At 37.5% G+C, this 15,294-nt stretch overlaps 1 protein-coding gene across 1 annotated transcript in view; it reads left to right on the top strand.

The window, feature by feature from the left end:
• Positions 1–15,294, top strand: part of UNC13C (unc-13 homolog C) — a 613,702-nt gene that overhangs the window by 554,240 nt on the left and 44,168 nt on the right. The window lies entirely within an intron of this gene.

Here is a 15,294-nt window from a genome sequence, read left to right as displayed (position 1 = left end):
GGGCTCAAACTCTAGAACATAACAAATTGTACCACAGAAATAATAAAAATGAATATGAGGACACTGTCTTCATTCATGAGGGATCCTAAGAAAGTGTACGCTTTTTTTTTTGTTCCTGTGATGAAAATGCTCCAGATTTCTATGTGTTTCTTAATGGGTATTTGAACTTTTTGAACTACATCAAAGGTGGGTGCTTTGCCTGTAGTACCAAGGTAGGTGTTAGGTAGGTCCTTCGCTTGTCTTTAACACTGTGGTTTCTGATAGTGTTCAATTAAATGCTACAAATACTCCCTTTAATGTACTATGCTAACCCAGGTTATATCTTGGGATAATTCGAGAAAGGAAAAAAGAGTTGAGCCCATGAGGGATTGTCAAGAGATAAAGAAATATTCAAAACATTATTCCCTTGAATCCATCATCCCTCAAGATTTTCTGAACCTTATAAATATGAATGTAATTTTAATGCATCATATAGTGTTGCAGTTTTGTTCCCAGAAAATTTGAGTGTATGAAACCTTTGCTTTTGTAGGCACATAGCCCATCTTCCAGCATAGATGTCACAGCACACAAAGTTACCCATGTATATCAATTTTGGTGTGACTATAAACTGGAAAAGAGTTTGGTATTTTTTAAATTTTTTTAATGTTTATTTATTTTTGAGAGAGAGAGACAGAGACAGAGTGTGAGTGGGAGAGTGGCAGAAGGACACAGAGGGAGACACAGAATCTGAAACAGGCTCCAGGCTCTGAGCAGTCAGCACAGAGCCCAATGCGGGGCTCGAACTCAAGAACAGCAAAATCATGACCTGAGCTAAAGTTGGATGCTTAGTCGACTGAGCCACCTAGGTGCCCCAGGAGTTTGGTATTATTTACTAAGGTTGAAGATTTGCCTTCCCTATGACATAGCAATTCAACTCCTAGGCACAAATCTGAAAGATATATGTATGCATGTGCACCAAAAGAGACACATATAAGAAAATTCACAGGAAAAAAAAAACAAAAAAAAACAAAACCTGTCCATTAACAGTTGAACAGTAAAATAAATTGTGGCATATTCATACAGTGAAAACCTATACAGCCCTAACACACAACATGGATGAATAAGGAGAAACAAAATGTTCAATAAAAGCAACCAGATAACTAAGGAATATATATTGCATGATTAAATTTAAAAATATTCCAAAAACTTTAGTATTCAGGAATACACAGTATAATGACAACACATAGCAAGGAAAGGACTTATGTGAAGTCAAGAGAGCAGCTCTCTCTGGGGAGTAGGGACTAAGGACTTCTGAGGGGCTGGCAGTTTGTTCTTCCTTGACCTGGTGGTGGTTAGCCAGCTTTTCTCTCTGATACCTGACTGACAGCATACTTTGTTTTGCCTGTGCTTCAAAATTATTTACAGAAATAGGAAAGTCAAAAAAAAATGTCAAAATTGTTTCTTTTCTTTTCTTTTTCTTATTTATTTTGAAAGAGAGAGAAAACGAGCATGAGCAGGGGCAGAGAGAGAGAGAGAGAGAGAGAGAATCCCAAGTAGTCTCTGCCCTGTCAGCACAGAGCTAGATGTGGGGTTCAAACTCACAAACCATGAGATCACGACCCAAGTGAAAATCCAGAACTGGACATTTAACCGAATGAGCAACCCAGGCACCCCTAAAATTATTTATTTTAATTCAGTTTTTTCATAAATAGATTATAAGTGTAGAAAAACATACTGTATCTTTCTTGCTCATGTATTTCTTTTCCTTCTGTTTTTTTTTTTTTCTTTGCTCCTTTCTCTCCCATTTTCACCTTGATTTCTTTGTTTTGGAATAAATTTAGATATCATCTTTCTCTAGCAGTAAAAAAGAGAAAAAAATAAAAAACCTGCTAGGGATTGAGTCCCATTAGGAATTTGGGAACCACAGAGTTCAAGTGAGAACAATCTATTTGGAAAAATCTTATTTTTTCTTTCTGTTCCAAATATTGGAAATAAACCAGTCCAAGACAGATACAGAAGTATTAAGTCCTCAAGTAAAACTGATAGTTCCTTTTATAAGAATAACATATTTATTATTCTAGCTATGAACTGCAGTAATAAAACACCATCTTATTCTGCATTAACTTTATAAAGATTTACTGAATATCACCTCTGAATGAAGTTTCCTACATTGAGGCATATAGTCAAAACTGAACATGATGTTACATACACCGTTGCTTTAATAAGGCAGTTCCTCAGCAGGAAATAAGGTAACAAATAAGGTAATTTTGTTCCCCTAAGGGCATTTGGCAATATCCTGAGAGTTTTGATTGCGCATCTGGGAGTGGTGGTCATGTTACTGGTATCTAGTGAGTGGAGACACGGAAAGTTGTTAAATACCTTATGGTGCACGTATTTCTCTGTCTCCAAATCGCAGTAATGCCGAGATTGGGACACCCTGCTCTTATCAGACTGAAAACTGGTAAGTGTTGTAACACAGTTCATGTCAGAAGAAGGAAAGGTTTTTTTTAAGTTTATTTGTTTTGAGAGAGAAAGAGTAAAAGCAGGGAGGGGGCAGATAGAGAATCCCAAGTAGTCTCCATGCTGTCAGCGCAGAATCTGATAAAGGGCACGATCCCACAAGCCTGTGAGATCATGATTTGAGCTGAAATCAAGATTCGAATGCTTCACTGACTGAGCCACCCTGGCACCCCAGAGGAAGGAATGTTTAGACTTGAGAAGACAGGAAAAGTAGAAAGTCCAGTGGGTAAACTGAGTCATGAGGTGGTACTAAGAGGAGGGTATTCTGGATATACAAACTGTCCAGGAAAGTATATATGTGTGCTCTTAAAAACCCCACTGTGTCAAGAATATCCAGAGTTTATTTTTATTAGGAAAAAAATGTTTATTTTGCTTTTACCACAAAATTCACATCACCACCTATTTGGGATCAATAATTCTAGTTGAAGGCATCTTAGATTTCTCTACACCATTAAAATATACAGAAATACTGTAGGTATTGTGTAATAATATTAAAAATTATTTTAGCATTTCTAATAATTATCATCTATTCTTCCTTAAAGCTAATCCAATAGTTTAGATTGGGTAGTTAGCTTTAAAAATTATACTTTTGTTGTTGTTTTTCAGGGATGTATTATATTGTTAGAAGCTGGTACAAAATTTTCTTCATCTTGATTATAATATTCATTAAAAAACTTTTCTAACTGCTATTTCATTATATCAAGGGCTTTTTGAATATTTCATGGAGTAGCAGACAGTGGAAAATGTATAAAAGTTTAACATAGTAAGTAGAATTTTTTTCAGTGGATAACACAATTTGGAATGAAGTACAGAATGATTAATTGCTGAGCTACTCTGTGTCATATTGTTTCCTTATCTGAGCTTTTATAATAGCTTGAGTAATCTGAATCTCAAAAGCTTTACAGACAAAGGGATATTTATGTCTAAGTTACAACTGACTCATAAAGAAATATATATGTAATTAAATATATGTATATATTTAATGAGTATGTGAATTAAAATTATGAGATAAAATGTTTTATTCTATGATCTGTCCTCTTACTAACTTTTTATGAGCAATATCTTTGAGTCCTTGCTTATTTAAAAAAATCAGATACTTTTGGTCATTTTAATGACCTGTTTCCTACTAAAGGAGAGAATAACGTATTTTCATTTGAAATGGAAATCAGATCACCACTGATTCACATTTGGAATCTGTGAATATACTTTACTATACACATTATGTATAAAGCAATAATTATCTCCAATTAGGTTCTAAAACTATAGAAGTTATGTCCATAAGTAGAAAAAAACCCTTCTGATATTGCTCACTGTAGAAAAGATCTCTTCTTACATTTTTTTTAGTGCTTATTTAGTTTTGAGAGAGAGAAAGAGACAGGTGCAAGCAGGAGAGGGGCAGAGAAAGGGGGAGACAGAATCCGAAGCAGCCTCCAGGGTCTGAGCTGTCAGCACAGACCCGATGCGGGGCTCAAACTTACAAACCATGGGATCATGACCTGAGCCGAAGTCGGACATTCAACTGAGGGAGCCACCCAGGCACCCCAAGGATCTCTTCTTTTCAGAAATGTAGGAGAACTTACATTAACAATATTTACATGACAAAAGAACTGACATCAAAATAAAGAAATGACTTACTGCATGTCACTAATGGGTGAAAACACCAAGGAATATTCTCAGCTTACATGGGGAAGTAATATTAAAATCCAGTTGGTTATCTTCATTTTAATACTGATTGGAAAGCACAGTCAGAAGTGGTTTCTCATTTTAGCTGATAAGCCTTTCAGAGGTAACCAGAGATCCAGAATCCCATCCAAAAGATTTATGTCACTGTTTTATCCCTGGAACAGTGAAATTTAACTAGCTAGCACTGCCTTCCAAGACATTAGAATGTTTTAGCAGTGCAGGGGAAAATGGAGAATTTATGATATTTGGCTCTTCAAATGTTTCAGTTGGTCTGATAACATTTAAAGCTGGATGAGGCTCTTCAGTCCAGTCAAAAAGTTGTACACAAATAACTGTAATAGGAGTGGTGATGTGATACGGTTCTGAGTTTGTTGAATCCTTTCCCAAAGTAGAAATGGCAGGTGTCAGACAAGGTTACCGTAATGCTGAGCAATACTTTGTAGTAAGTAAGTTGTCTACAACTATGCAGTTCCTCCCAATAATCCTGTGAGGCCAGTAACAGAATCCATACCTCTCAGATTAAGAAATGGAGTCACATGGGGCACCTGGGTGGCTCAGTTGGTTAAGAATCTGACTCTTGGTTTTGGCTCTGGACGTGATCTCAACTCAAGCCCTGAGTTAAGCCCCTCCCCCCACCCCACCTCCTCCACCGTGTTGGCAGAACTGGGCTCTGGCAGTGCAGAGCCTGCTTGGAATTCTCTCTTTCTCTCTCTGTCCCAACCCCACTCATGCTCACGCTCGCACTCTCTCTCTCTCTCTCTCTCTCAACTAAATAATAAAATGGAATCACAAATAAATTAAGAAATTTGCAAAAGTCATGTAGATAAGTGGTAGAGACAATGCCCTTGCTACTATCTCATACTTATTTTTTTAAGTTTATTTTTGAGAGAGAGGCAGAGTACAAGTGGGAGGTAGGCACCAGAGAGAGAAGGGGACAGAGGATCTGAAGTGGGCTCTGTGCTGACAGCAGTGAACTTGATATGAGGCTCGAACTCAGGAATCATGAGATAAAAGTTGGACCTGAGCCAAAGTTAGATGCTCAACCAACTAAGCCACCCCAGGTGCCCCTATCTCATACTTATTTTAATCAGAAAAGAAATCAGAATGTATTCTTATTTCCTACAGCCTATGCTTTCTTCTCTTGAGTTTGAATAACTGAGTTTACTTCAGGTTCCTTACTTTTCATTTTAGTATGACTAAATCTTTCATGTCAGCAACAAACTATATCCCCAAACTTCTAACTTCTTCCTCCACTTTTCAGTTTCCCCTCATTCTGGTTGCAGTTACTGGGCATGCTCAGTATCCAGGATACCTTTTAAATATTAATTGGGAATGGGGCGACTGGGTGGCTCAGTCAGTTAAGCATCTGACTTTGTCTCAGGTCATGATCTCACTGTTCAGAGTCTGACCCCCACCCCAGGCTCTGTGCTGACAGCTTAGAGCCTGGAGCCTGTTTCAGATTCTGTCTCTCTCTCTCTCTCTCTCTCCCTCCCCCCCCCCACCACTTGGACACATGCTGGCTCTCTCTCTCTCAAAAATAAACATTTTAAAAAATTAAATATTAATGGAGAATAATTACATTATAGAAAGTCAAGCTGAATGTAAGGAAATGCATACTGCTTTCCGAAAACCTTTTCTAATATAGCCTGATTTCATTCCTCTGCAATCTATTGTGTCTGTGTGTAGGATATTGCTGCTTTGGACTACCCTCCCTCTTCTACTGTTCACCACCCTTGTTCTTCACCATCATAAGTACCATTTTGTAACTCTCCTTAGCACACTGAATCATAGAATGATTGCTGGTTTATATTTCTCTCCTATCCCAATGTAAGCCATAGGAGGACAGAGACCTTGCTTACTCATCGTTGAAATCTATGTGCTAGGTGCAAAGTAGATGATCAGTGAATTTTAGAACAAATGAATGGTAGAAAATTAAATGCAGGAAATTAAAAATTATACAGTATGACCATAGTCCTTATATTTGAATTTATACAATTACAAATCCTTCGACAAACCTTTATTCAAAGTAAATACGTTCACAGCCCTGGGCTAGACACTGCAGAGCACCCAAAGAGTGTGTGTGTGTGTGTGTGTGTGTGTGTGTGTGTGTGTGTGTGTGTTCCCTTAGGAAGAAAGCTTACAATTTGATGGCTGATGCTATTCAGTTTTCGTACAAGGTAAAATATACTGAATGCCAATGGAGAAATACAAACAGATGTATAAAGGTAGATTAAAAGAATACGATTAGAGATTTTTTATCAAACTCTTAAAATCATGTTTTATTTAATCTATTAACATAAAACTCAAAAGCAATGAGGACAAAAAATGGAATACATAACTGTTTTCAGTTTAGGCCCCTGGGTGATTCATCTATGCTTTCATCTGATGCATTTTTAGGAGGATTTACCATGTGTCAGCCTTTGTGCTAGATGCTAGATAAACTACAGTGCAAGGCTGGGCTAAATGTCTTCCATTTGCCGCTCCTAATGGACCCTTTTCTTCCCAGGAGGCTGGGCTGTACGGGTTACAGCTATGGACTCTCTTACTCCTTATTTCCTTATTGGGTCAGCCAGTAGAGGGCTCCTCTGAAGCTCCATGCGAGGAGAGACTAGGTCAGTTATTCCTACCCCAGGCTCCCTCTGGGCTTGGTCCATTCAGTTTACTGTCCTTTCAAAGTACCTTTCTTCCCTAGAAAACTCTCTCCTTCTGGATCCCAGTAGCTACTTCTGCCCCTCATATTTTACAGACTGTGGGTGTTAACAGATCCACTACCCCTTCTGTTTTTCCCTAAATCCCCATCTAAACCTTCACAGGCAGTCACTTTATTAAACCATCCAAAATTACTGCAATTTGAGTTTCTGTTTGCTATTGATACCCTGGCTGATACAAAGGCAAATCTTCATGACTTTCCTAGGTTTTTCTTTCATACCGACTCTCATTCGGGTTGTCAAAAATTCATACATTAAAATAAGCAAGTCAAGCATCAGAATAATTCTCTCTGGAGTGAGGTAAAACATCACATTTTGATGACTGAGCTGTCCAGAAGGAAAAAAAAATGTTTTAGCGTTTCATTCACGGAATATTTCCATTATATTCTGGCCAGAGCATCAAAATCCCAGATCTCCATTTCTCATAATGCAATTTATCTTGCTCAGCATCTCAACTTCACTGGAAACCTGAAGCCAAACTGAGACAACTGGGAGTCATTGGTAAAATCATTTGCAAGATTAGTCCTCACAGCACAGATGAAGCAGATATTTGTTGTATGTCACGCAAGGGGGAAGTTATTATTATTAGTGCAGTATTCTAAGTATACATATTTATAGCTCAGAATAGACATACTTTTATTATTTTTTCATTTTTTTTAACATAAATATTTGAAAGATTTTTTCCTAACACTACTCATGTAAAATCAACAATTATGTTGCTCTGTGTAAGAGGTCCATCTTTTGATTTCTTAGTCGGGTGAGAACCAGATCTCATTCCAAGGCCATGAAGAATATCAGTGGTATTAGAACCTTGTTTTCTAATATTAAGTGTTCTCTGTTACTTGCCTCTCACTGGCTGATATTATTTAAAATAAATCTGGAAGTAATGTATATTTTTCTAAAATTAATTACTTTTGTTTTGCTATTGGAAACTAAACACTTGGCATTTGGCATTGCATTCAAAGATCTAAGTAAAAGCACTCACACCTGGCGTTTACTGCAGGTTACAGGCATCTTCAAATACCTTTTTCTGACTTGAGTCTCAGAACACTGAGAAGTCAAAGATCTTCAAATTATTGTTCTGATATTCCATACTGCCTCTGGGTGTTCTTTTGAGACAGTCATTTCACCCAAGAGCAGTAGACGCCATGGAAGTAATTTGAGCAAGGGTGCAGTGTGAAAAAGTAGAATGTTTTTCTGACATCTCAGAAAAAAGATTGAAGGGAGATAAGAAGGGCTCAGGCTGATACTTTGGCAGCTGGGCTGGCAACAGTGATGGAGAGATGTGGGCAGATTGACGCTGCAGTTTAGCAGTACAAAAGGCATGGGCTAGTGAAATAACTCTTGTTAAAGGAATAAAGATTTAGGATAATAAATTTCTTTTAGAAGATTTCAAAATAAAGCCGCGTTGACTTCTGTGTGGCGAAATTATGGTAGATTTTTTTCTACCTACTTACAATGTTTTGCCCTTTGAAAGTATCCCAAAACGTCCCAGTATTTCTTTTTGAATCATATAAAGAACACGTAACACTCACCACTCAAATAATCCAATTAAAAAATGGGCAGAAGACATGAACGGACATTTCTCCAAAGGAGACTTACAGATGGCTAACAGACATATGAAAAGATGCTCAACATCATTCATCATCAGGGAAATGCAAATCAAAACTACAATGAGACACCACCTCACACCTGTCAGAATGGCTAAAATCAACAAAACAAGAAACAACAGGTGTTGGCAAGGATACCGAGAAAGGAGAACCCCCTTGCACTGTTGGTGAGAATGCTATCTGGTGCAGCCACTCTGGAAAACAGCATGGTTCCTCAAAAGTGGAAAACAAAACTACCCTACTATCCAGCAATTGCAGTACTAGGTATTTACCCAAATAATATAAAAATATTAATTTGAAAGGATATATGCACCCCAAAATTTATAGCAGCATTATCTATGATAGCCAAATTATGGAAAAAGCCCAAGTGTCCATTGCCATAAAAAAGAATTAAATCTTTCTATTTGCAACAACATGGATAGAGCTAGAGAGTATTAAGCTAAGGGAAATAAGTCAGAGTAAGACAAATGTCATATGATATCACTTATAAATGAAATTTAAGGAACAAAACAAGCAAAGGTAAAAACCAGGGAGGCAAACCAAGAAACAGACTCTTAACCTTAGAGAACAAACTTACAGTTAGTTACCAGAGGGGAGGTGAATGGGGGGATGGGTAAAATAGGTGATGGGGATTAAGGAGCACACTTGTTGTGATGAGCACTGGGTGTTGTATGAAGTGCTGAATCACTATATTGTACACCTGAAATTAATATTAGATTGTATGTTAACTAGAATTGAAATAAAAACTTTCAAAAAAAGAAATATGAAGAGCATACTTTGTTATGCAAAGTAAATTAGTTTAATTGAATTCCAAAGTATAATTAACCCAAAGCAGTTCATTTTGAAGTCCTTCAGGGCTTTAGATTTAAATCTGTGGGCTAGAATAAACAGCTCAATTAAAGTTCCTCTGAAGGATTCAAAAGATCTCAAAATTGCTCTGGAGGTAGGAGAATTGTCTGGAATGGGAACTATACACACACACACACACACACACACACACACAAACACACACGCACTTTATATTTGTACATAGATATGATATATATATAATAGATATAATTGATATAATATGTGTATCTGTAATTGAATAATTTTAAATCTTATTTAATGAAAAATATCAGAGTCATTATGTAAAGCATTAAAATTAAGCAAATGCTAAGTCAATGATAAAACAGGTATTTCCAAAATCATATAATACTTTCTTACTGTGGGTAACTATGGTATTTTTTCATGTTTTTGTTACTGCTGTTATTTTGGCCTTAGATCTGATTGGAAAGTGAAACAGAGGTTAGAATCAGTTATTTGAAAATTCAATGGAAATGCTGACAAACTGAGATGTCAGAAAAACATTCTACAAATCACTGAGTCAAGAAAGCAAAATGCAATACAGTATCTCTGTACCTACTGAGCCATAATGTCTGTTTTTTATTCACTGAGAGCAGGTTTTGTGACCAATGAGGTCAGTGGCATTAATTGAAAAACCACAGACTATTGCCTCACAACCTCCATATGCCCTTTATAACTAATTTCTGAAAAAAAGACCGGATGTTTTCTCCTTCAGTTACCCCTTAGCGGTAGACATTAAGCCTTGTTATTAAGTGCTTGATTTATCTTAGAAAAAGAAATATGAACTATGTCACGTGGCATGGAAATAGTGACTCTAAATCTCTAAAGATTGGAAGTCAACCTTGTATAAACCTCTGGCATAACGTGCTCTCATTTAGGAGAAGGGACAAGGAACTGATATTTTGGTTAAGACGGGAACAGGTAACCATACAGTCACAGCTTAAACATCTCCACTACCTCTGCCTGGCTCTGTGACCTTGGGATCAATCACTTACCCTCTCTAAGCTTCAGTTTTCCCGTCTGAAAAGCAACTAGTGTAGTATTCCTAAGTCCGTTGTGTGGCTGGGAGGATCACAAGTAGTAATACATGTGAGTGCACAGCAATGTCTCATTGCCAATTCTTATTGCACCATCATTATTACTAGATGCACTATCAAAAAAGTACCCCTTTCTTCTACAAACATGAAGAACTCTCTTCAAATACAGCTAAGCAAGGAAACCAACAAGCACATTTGCCTGTAAACTAACTTCATAATGCCAAGAGGCTCTCAGAGTGATGGATAAACCTATGACACTGACACCTGAAGGAATCACACCTGCAGTTTTTATGAACTTCTTCTCCATACACGCCATGGTTGTCAAATAACAACATGTCTCATTCTTGCTATTGCAAAGCACTATGCTGGGTGTAAGACATGAGAAAAATTATCTGTTCCAAGGAGCTTACAGTGAAGCTATAACAACTATGTAAAGTGAAAAATAATCATACAAGGTAGTCTATGCTAAATATCAGGTGGATCCAAAGGGGAGGGAGAAAACAACTATGGGCAGGAGAGCTGAGAGTCTTCAGATAACAAGTGTGGCCCATGGTAGGCTTTGAAGGATGTGTGAGGTTTGAGTAAGGGAGGAAGAGGAAAGCCGGTCAGCATGGTGTAGAGGCTAACTTGACAAGGGACCCATCAGGAGGCTGGAGAAGTGCTTCTCAAAGTGTAGTCCCTGGAGCAGCAGCATCAGGGTCTCCTGGTGTGTCAGTAAGCTCAGACCACTAAAACAGAGTCCATAGACTGGGTGGCATAAATAACAGAAATTTATTTTCTTACAGTCTGGAGACTGGAGGTACTGATTGATTCAGTTTCTGGTGAAAACCCTCTTCCTAGCTTACAGGTGGCTGCCATCTCATGATGTCCTCACATAGTAGAAAGGGAAATCTCTGCTGGCTGTTTCATAGGGACATATCCTATTAGGTCAGGACCCAACTCTTATGACCTCATTTGACCTTGATTACTTCCTCAGAGGCCCCATCTCCAAATAGAGTCATATTGGAAGTTAGGTTTTCAATAAATGAATATAAGCAATAAGCAGTTTATCCATTAATAGTTGAGAACTCATTAGTAATGCAAAATCTTGGGCCTTACCCCCCAAAGACCTACTGAGTTAAGGGGTAGGTTCCAAAAACTGTTTTAACCAGCCCTCCAGCTGACTTTAAGAGCCACCAGAGTATGGGGTGCCTGGGTGGCTCAGTTGTTTGAACATCTGACTTTAGCTCAGGTCATGATCTCACAGCTCATGGATTTGAGCCCCTTGTTGGGCTTTGTGCTGATAGCACAGAGGCTGCTTCAGATTCTCTGTCTCCCTCTCCCTCTGTCCCTCCACTGCTTGTGCTGTCTTTCAAAAATAAACATTAAAAAAAGAACCACTAGAGTAAAGAATATGTAGGAAGGAATGTTGAAGGAGAGTTGAAAGAAATTGGTTGTGATCAGAACTTGGAGAGCTGTGAATGTTAGGCCCAGGTGTGTGGAGATTGACCTGTAGTCAGTGGGAGGTACGAAAGGAGGAGAGGTCAAACAGATTAATTTGGAACACTCATGCTATGGTTTTGCTTTTGCATAGAAGGGAAAGGGAAAGGGAAGGAATGAAGGAAGGAAAGAAAGGAAATCTTTAGAAAAATAATTTTGTACTTTAAATGCTTACAATCTAAATATAGCAACAGCAGAAATAGATGAAGGATGAATATGAGAAATATTGTGAAGGAAGAATCTAGAGCTCATCACAAGATAAAGCAAGCAAAGGACAAAGAGTCGTAAACTTAAGTAATGTAGGTCTGTGCCACCTACCACGGACCAAAATGTGGAAGTGTAGATGGAGAGCGGTTTTGAGTCATATGATAAATTCCATGGTATTTATTTCTGTAAGAATTAACAATAGGACATAAGGTGACTATATTCACTGGCAAGTTGGAAGATACAGTGAAGAGAGCAGTCGGTTCGGAAACTACATTCAGGAGGTAATTATTGAATCCTTGGGAGTAGGTGCAAGCTCTTAGAAAAGGCACACAGCAAGGGGAAATGAGCAAAGTCATGGAGTAAGCCACCATTCAAAAGAAAGGAATGGCCTGGAAATACAGGCTGAATATCAGAGCAGGGTAAATATCAATACCATTAAAACACTTTTGCTACTAGCACCTCAAAAGGTCTCTAATGGAGTCTGAGCATTTCAGAATATGTTGTTTATAACTCACTGTGAGTCCTCTGGGTAAATCATCAGTCTTGTGAATTGGGCCAACAAGGAGAAATGTGAATTATGACTGTCAGTGCTATTAGCTTGACCTGTTGTTAAACAGGATAATGGCCATGAGCACCATCTGAAGGATCTAAGGATGTTAACCACTTATATGTATGTAAGAGATATGTTCCCTCATGAAAGATCTTCACTCTGAAACCTGGAAGACACTGATGAGAGAAACTGAAGAAGACAAACGTCAACGGAAGAGTATGTCATGTTCATGGAATGGAAGAATTAATATTGTTAAAATGCCAATACTACCAAACTCCATCCTAAGATCAATGCAGTCTCTATCAAGACTTCAGTAGCATTTTTGACAGAAGTAGAAAAAACACTCCTAAAATTTATATGGAACCACAAAAGACTCTTAATAGCCAAAGACATCCTGAGCAAAAACAAAAAAGAAGGCATCACCCTCCATGATTTCAAGCTTATGCTATAAACCCACAGTAAGCAAAACAGTATGGCACTGGCATAAAAACAGATATACCGACCAATGGAACAGAATCAAGAGCCCAGAAATGAATCTGAGCATGTACAGTCACCTTATATTTGACAAGAAAACCAAAAAATACACATTGGAGAAAAGATGGTCTCTTTCATAAATGATGCTAGGATAATTAGATATTCACATGTAAAAAAATGAAAGTGGAGCCCTTTCTTACACAACCCAAAATTAACTCAAAATGTATTAGAGACTAAAATGTAAAACCTGAAACCATGAAATGCCTAAAAGAAAGCATAGGAATGAAACTTCTTGACATGGGCCTTGAAGAGAAATATGATACCTAAACCACAAGAAACAAAATAAAAAATAAGTGGGACTACATCAAACTAAAAAACTCCTGGACAGCAAAAGAAACCATCAACAAAATGAAAAGACAACTAGAATGGGGAAAAAAAAGTATCTGCAAGCCACATATCTGATAAGTTAATTTTCAAGATATATAAACAACTCATACAATTGAATAGCAAAACAAAAAAACAAAAACAACTGGGCAAAGGACTTGAATAAAGATTTTTCCAAAGATGGTAAGGCCAACATGAAAAAATACTCAACATCATTAGGGAAACACAAATTCAAACCACAATGAATATTACCTCAGGCCTTTTAGAATGGCCATCATCAAAAACACAAAAGGCAACAAATTCTGGCATAGATGCGGAAGAAAGAGAAGCTTAGTGTACTCTTGATGGGAATGTAAGTTGGTACAGCCACTGTGGAAAATAGTATGGAGGATCCTCAAAAAGTTAAAAATAGAAATACCATATGATCCAGCAATACCCCTTCTGGGAATACATACAAAGAAAACAAAAACACAAAGTTGAAAAGATATACACACTCCCATTTTCATAGCAGCATTATATACAACAGGCGAAGCATGGAAACAGCCGAGATGTCTATCCATGGATGAATGGATAAAGAACTTGTGAATACAATGGAATATTATGCAGCCATAAAAATGAGGAAATACTACCATTTGCAACAATATGGATAGACCTTGAAAGCACTTATGCTACAAAAAATATGTCAGAGAAAGACAAATACTGTATGATGTACTTTTATGTGGAATTTAAAACAAAACGCTTAAAAAAAGAGATCAGACTTGTGCTTACCAGAGACTGGTGTGGGGAAACTGAGGTAGGTGGTCAAAGGCACAAACTTCCAGTTATAAGATAAATGCTGGCAATGTAATGCACAACATTTTGACAGTAGCTAACACTGCTGTAAGATATAGAGGAAAGGTGTTAAGAGAGCAGATCCTAAGAGTTTTCATCACAAGGAGGAACTTTTTCTTTAATCTTCTTTTCTTTGTATTGTATCTATATGAGATGATGGATATTAGCTGAACCTATTGTATCATTTCACATTATATATAAGTCAAGCTGTCACGCTATATACCTTAAACTTATACAGTATTACATGTCAATTATCTCAATGAAACTGGGGTGAGGCAAGAAATGTGTCACCTCATTTAGGGTTTCCGTAACCACAAGCTTGTGGTTCTCAAACTTTAGTGTACGTCGTAATTACTTGTGGACCCCACTCAGAGATGTTCATTCATTAGGTCTGGGGTGGATAGAGTCTGAGAATTTGTATTTATGCAAGTACCCAGGAGCTGTGCATGCTGCTGGTCCAGAAACCACACTTTGAGAACCACTGTTAAGTCTTACACAAGGGGCACTCCCTATGATAAGAGCTACGTGTAGCCAATTCATGGTGTTGGCTATAAACTATAATTGCAGACATTTTCTTCTGGTAGTAATGTGTTTCCAGGCTGAAACCTCTAGATAAAAGGAGTACTTCAAAAGCATTAGAGCAAAGTATGGAGTCAATAAAAATGTTCTTTTCCAAATGAAAGCATGTGTTTTACAGCCTTATAGGAGGATCTTCATGTAGACTGCACCAAAGCCAAACAAAACTGAAAGCTAAAATAAAGGAAACCCTTTATGAGAGAAAAACAAAAGCACTTTCATTCTTGCCAAAGTTGACATTCAGGTCTACGTATTTTCCTCAGGTTTTTCTCATATTTTAGCTTTCAGTTAAAATGACTTTTGCCTTTTAACCTATAATAGAAGGACCTGAAAATTTGATCCCTGCCTGTTATCCCCGCAAAAGAGGGTTATTTTAATTACTTTCAGTTTCGTTTTTGTTCACAAACAAT

Source organism: Lynx canadensis, chromosome B3 (genome assembly GCF_007474595.2).
Source record: "Lynx canadensis isolate LIC74 chromosome B3, mLynCan4.pri.v2, whole genome shotgun sequence".
NCBI classification, from domain to species: domain Eukaryota; kingdom Metazoa; phylum Chordata; class Mammalia; order Carnivora; family Felidae; genus Lynx; species Lynx canadensis.
The sequence above is the reverse complement of the archived record's forward strand: the minus strand, read 5'-3'. Positions and strand labels throughout refer to the sequence as shown.